The sequence below is a fragment of the Crocodylus porosus genome, unplaced genomic scaffold (genome assembly GCF_001723895.1).
Source record: "Crocodylus porosus isolate Cpor-Errol unplaced genomic scaffold, CroPor_comp1, whole genome shotgun sequence".
Taxonomy (NCBI): domain Eukaryota; kingdom Metazoa; phylum Chordata; order Crocodylia; family Crocodylidae; genus Crocodylus; species Crocodylus porosus.
This window is the reverse complement of record NW_017728906.1, coordinates 14,870,302-14,875,672: the sequence shown is the minus strand read 5'-3', so window position 1 is coordinate 14,875,672 and position 5,371 is coordinate 14,870,302. Positions and strand designations below refer to the sequence as shown.

Below are 5,371 nucleotides of genomic sequence, written 5' to 3'. Positions count from 1 at the left end.
AGACCTAATGGATATACTTGTTCAAGCTATTGCAACTTCATCACATCCAAAATATTGATAAATTTCTTTCAGCTTGAAAAAGAATTTCAACCCATGTGCTCAACAAAGATCATCCCCAGAACTTCAAGAATAAACCACAGCAACTTTTTATATTAAATTCTTGTTTTGCCTTCCAAAACTGCAAAAGAATCCAATTGAAACTTCAAGTACAAAATACCCCAACAATTGTTGGGGTTTTTTAACATGAAATCCTCATTTAATAGATGATTGGTCTTCCAAAAAAGAAAAGAAAAAATCAGACCAAAAAAAAATCTAATCTCAAGGTTGCATGGAGGTTAAATGAGCAACAACTAAAACAAAAAGCTACATCGCAACTCTACTGATGATTTTTATTGAGAAAAATTAATATGTTGACATGCTCTGATGTGAGTCTTGAGTGCAGCTGATTGACAGTCAGCCCAGCAGTAGAAAACATGTGTTGTGCAGGCATGGAGGATCCAGGGATGCAAAGGTAACTCTTAGCCAATTTTGCAAGCCTAGGAAAGCGCAGTGCATTGACTTTCCACCACTACAATGGATTGCACTCCAAAGAGGGGCAAGGCTCTCAGAAGTAACTTTCCAATTCATTTTCTACCACATTCCCATCAGTTTTCTTACTGTAATCTTCACCTAAAAGCATAGCAATAGCACTCGTTTTAGGCCCTTTCCTCCTCTTTAGTTTCACTCGGTTTTTTCACTGCCAGCGCAGTCGGTTCAGAGGGTTCAGCCGCAGCACTCGGAGCCGCTTCACGTTTTTAAGAAAGATGCAAGTTGCATAAGCTTTGATCTGGCAGCAATCTGGATATCGGGCAAAAGAAGCTGCAGGTGCTTATGGTGGAGATTCATTATGGATGCTATTAATGCAGCTCTGTTTATTATGGCGGGATCACTGGGTTTCATGCGATGCTCCAGAGAACAGCGGACAGCAGACTTGAAATCAACTATCTTTCTACTTTTGGCAGCGGTTTCAGTTTTTAGCTGAGTGTTGAGAAGACTTGCAAATGGGATAAATATTTTAAATGGGGGCTGAATGCTTAGCAGATATGGCTGTTGTGGCACATTTTAAAGTTAAAAGGATAGGTAAGATATCCTCTATTAATTGCCATTGCTCGTCCTGCAGCTCAAACATCTGAACATCATACAGTTTCATAAACGAGCTATCTGAAAGCACCGCTGTTGTTGGCCACCTTTGCTCACTGAGTCTCTCAAACATTTCATATGCTGAATTCCAGCAAGTTTTACAAGACTGAATCAAGGAGTTATGCTTAACTTGATACTGTGTTTGTTTCCTGTTGGGTGTTTTAGCAGCAACAGAGTCAGGCTGGAAATGTGCAACTAGCCTACTGGCGACCGCAATAACATGAGCGATGCTGCCAGAAAAGCCATCATTTATAGTCAGCTGCAATATGTGAGCAAAACAGTTTACAGAGTCCAACGCAACATATCTCGGCATGTCGGCGAGCACGACATTGCTCACATTATCGTGAACACATGCCAAGACACGGTTTTCCAGGCCCCATCTCTCTACTATAGGGTTTAACTTTTCAGCAATATTGTCTGCTGTGTGTGGTTCTGACATACTTTCTGTCTGGAGCACAGCTGACTGAAGCTCCCAGTTTTCAATGTAATGACAGGTGACAGTCATATAGCTTTCTGCATTTACTGCTGTCCAACAGTCAGTAGTGAAAGCTACTTTATCGGCTTTCCCCAGTTTTTCCCACAGAGAGTTCCCACAGGTTTCATACCACTTCTCCAGTTGTGCGGTCACAGTTTGTCTCAGAGGCGCATGGTCTTTGAGTTCCACAAAACTCATTAATGCACGGGAAACCGGCACCCCCAATGACACTTATAGGCAGCATGGCTTCAGTTATCACGGAGCATAACAATTTGGTTAGTTTTTCAGCACACTGTGTATCACATTTCCTCGCGCTGCCAGGAATAAATGTAGGCACTGTTGTTTGCTTCTGATCTTGTCTTTCACTTGAAATAGCGGGCTGCTTCTGCTTAAGATGGTTCAGCATCGCTCCAGTGCTGCTCCCGTACCTAAGCTCCGTAGTGCATAACTTACACCTGACAGCATCTTTGATTCTTGTGAAATGATGCCACACCAGGCTCCTTTTTGACCACTCAATCTTTAACCTACGGGTGCAAGTCTGGAAAAGCGGTACCACTAAAACACATGGTCATTCACACAACATACTTTGAATATCTGGTACAGTGAACTCCACCCCAGCAAACACGAGCTGTGTTTCAAACAAAAACCACGTGGGCAAGAAAGCCACAAGCACATACATGCTGAAAGACAGAGTGCCACCCTATAGAAATCATTTGACTAATTGGTTTTAAGTGTTAATTGTAAAGCATTGCTGATATCATTATTGTTTAACTGTTTCTTTCACTTCCCAAGTTTAGAGGGGGGGTCCTGCAAATAGAAGCAAGTCTGGGAATGTAACTCCTTTTCAGGTCTCTCCGCTCCTCTGACTCTTCCTTGCACCTCCAGCTCTTGCTGGACTTTCCCGTAGCTACACATTCACACCCCACTCCAGCCTGTACCTTGCCTATAGCCATGTTGTCTCTGCTGTTGGCACCTGCCCTGCTTCTCGTGCACTTGGCTCAACTCAGGTGTTTAGGGTCCCTTCCCCCCTGATTGTCCTGGGGACAGCCTCAGCAGCTCTAGGTTCACAGACCCATCCTAAGCAGACTGCTCCTCATCTGTGCTCAGGGTCCCTGCCCCTGTTGGAATGGGAAGAGCATCCACAGGTTGGAGACCTCGCTGGCATATCAACCGATAGATAGATAGATAGATAGATAGATAGATACTGCTCATTCAAAGGCTTTGTTAAAGCGTTGGCCTAAGCAAGCTTGATCAGTGAACCTGAACGATGCCTGAACTCTGTGCATAACTAAAACTTGCCACGTGGCCCAGACGATTGTTGTACAAGCTGAAGAATAGTTCAGCTCTGGGATGATAAGGCACAGATGGGAACCCCCAGAGCAGATGAGGAGGAAGCCCATGGCACAGGATGGCTCAAGAAAGTCGAGATATTGGTGCAATGTAACACATAATGTGTTTCAACCACTGTAGAAAAGGATAATTAGAAATCAAGGGGACTTTGCTTGGCCTGGGGGATCCTGTGTGGTGTTGTGCCAATGTCTTTTAATGGGCATATGTGCATTAACACCTTGTCTCTCAGACCACAAGTGTTTTAGAGTCATGCCTTGTAAGAAATAAAGCTGGTTGAAACTGCCACTGAACTAAACCTGTGGTCATTCTTTAAGACAAGATTGGTGTTGGCATCTCCTGGCTTTACCTTTCCTGGCACTGTAGTCCCTGAGATTTCACGTATGGCCATATCTTCAAATTCAGTTAGATAGAAACCAGCTATAAAGTTGTTATACATTTTCCATCACTAACTTTGTAGCTCTTTTTATATCTGGATGGACATTTTTATGGCATGATAATTACTTGGCATGTGTGGCCAGTTTGAACTTATTGCACTTAGTGTATCGTGCAATGTGTGCAATATGTGACAGGGGCCTTCAACACTGACAACATATCAATGACATCAGACAAGGCCAATAGCAAAGGTTATGCTAGTGCCATAGGCAAAGCCCTGCTACTCCCACATGCTGGTATGTGCGTAAGTTAGCCCCCAGGCCTCAATGTATAGGAGAAGAGAGAGATGGAAGAGTCAAAGTCCCACAGGTCGTCTAAGGCCATCTATACGTTACATATATTACACAATTTAGTGGTAAATTGTACAAGAAATTTAGATTTCAGCCCCATACCTGCCACATGAAAAGTCAGACCAGGTACCAGAGCAAAGCAGTTATCACACCCCATTTACTGGTGAACTGCACAACACATTTACACTTGCCACATGCAAAAAGTAATGATCAAACCATAAAAACAGCCATTGCACTACCAAGGGAGCAAACAAGCTGCTCAGCTACTGCTTGAAAATGTGCAATAACTCTATAGCTGGTTTCTATCCAGGCTTCATTTGAACATGCAGCAGGGTGCTTCTAATAGACCTCCACAGCTATGATGCTGGAGATGAGCCCATGTCTCTGCCCTTGCTCAGAAGGGAAACCATGTACATTGCTCCCTCCGGGATGCTTCTGCTCCATCAGAAGCCATGTGGTAAAGGAGGAGGAGGAGGGAACAAACAGAGCCACTTGCTCCAGGGGCTGAAGGTGGCTTTTAGGGGTGCCACGAGAACAAGCAATATGGTGAATCAATCCTTACAAGACAGAACAAACGAGTTTTCCACTGATGGGTGAAGCTACTAGAAGGGGCACAACTGCCACCTCTTACCTGACCTGGGAAAGGGCCCTGTTTGGGGAAGCAGCCCAAGGAGCTTTCATGTGCTGATGAGTCCCACGTCTCCTCCATGTCTGGTGAATCTGCAGTAGGACAGTAACTCTCAGTGCAACCACAGAAACTGCCAGCGACCACTCCTGCATAGCCACCGAGCTTCCTAGAAAGCCAGTAGCTGGTTAAAGCTGTGCAAAGCCACTGCAACCTTTGTCCAGGTGGAAAAGGTGCCAAGGAAAGTGAAAAGATGATATGCAGAGAGAAAAGCACAATAAGGAAAGTTTGCTGGTCTGAGTGTGTTTATGCAGGAAGGGTTTGAGAAAAGTAGCCAACGGTGAAAACTCAGTTCTACAGATCACCTGTAAATGGCCAGCAGCCATAGCAATCATCATGGGGAAAGTGATGATGAATATGCAAGTAACAAAAGGCATACAACAGTTTGGAAATAAAGCAAGGTTGGACTACTAGACTGCTGAGCTGCTAGACGACACCTCTGAACATCCCAGAGAGACCCCGGATGACAGACCCCAGCCCCTCACTCCGAGGGCTAAACAGCCAGGCAGGCATCAGCATCCAGGCCCCTCAGTACCTTTACCCAGGCCCCCAACATGTTACCTGGCTCTTGGTGGGGCAGGGGCTGCTCTTTCAGAATAATAATCAGCTCATCCTGAGGTCCAGGGGTTTCACCCCCTCCTGCCTCCTCCTTGGACATGTGCCCAGGATGGGGTGGAGGCTGCTCCAGGCCAGAGAGGGGTTCTGTCAAGGCCATGTCCTCAAGCTGCCCATGTACTGTAACCTGGGGACAAGACAACCATGTCACTGGGAGCTGGGACAGATGGGGCTGGGAGGGAACAGCCCCAGACACACGGAGATGGGAAGGCAGTATTGATGTGGGGGTGAAACTCACCACCCTCTGCCTGCCCCAACCAAAATCCCTTGGCCAGGTCCACCGTCTTGGCACAGGTCTCTATGCCAATACCGCACTCCCAGCTCTGCATCTCCTGAGGCAGAATA

The 5,371-nt window shown here is 45.7% G+C and overlaps 1 long non-coding RNA gene across 1 annotated transcript; it reads right to left on the bottom strand.

Moving 5' to 3' along the window:
- Positions 1-2,562: 2,562 nt before the first annotated feature.
- On the bottom strand, positions 2,563-5,113 carry LOC109305687. Its single transcript, XR_002099662.1, has 3 exons — positions 4,973-5,113; positions 4,358-4,446; positions 2,563-2,772 (listed from the first exon to the last, which is right to left on the bottom strand). It is a non-coding gene; the product is annotated as an uncharacterized LOC109305687 (long non-coding RNA).
- Positions 5,114-5,371: the final 258 nt, after the last annotated feature.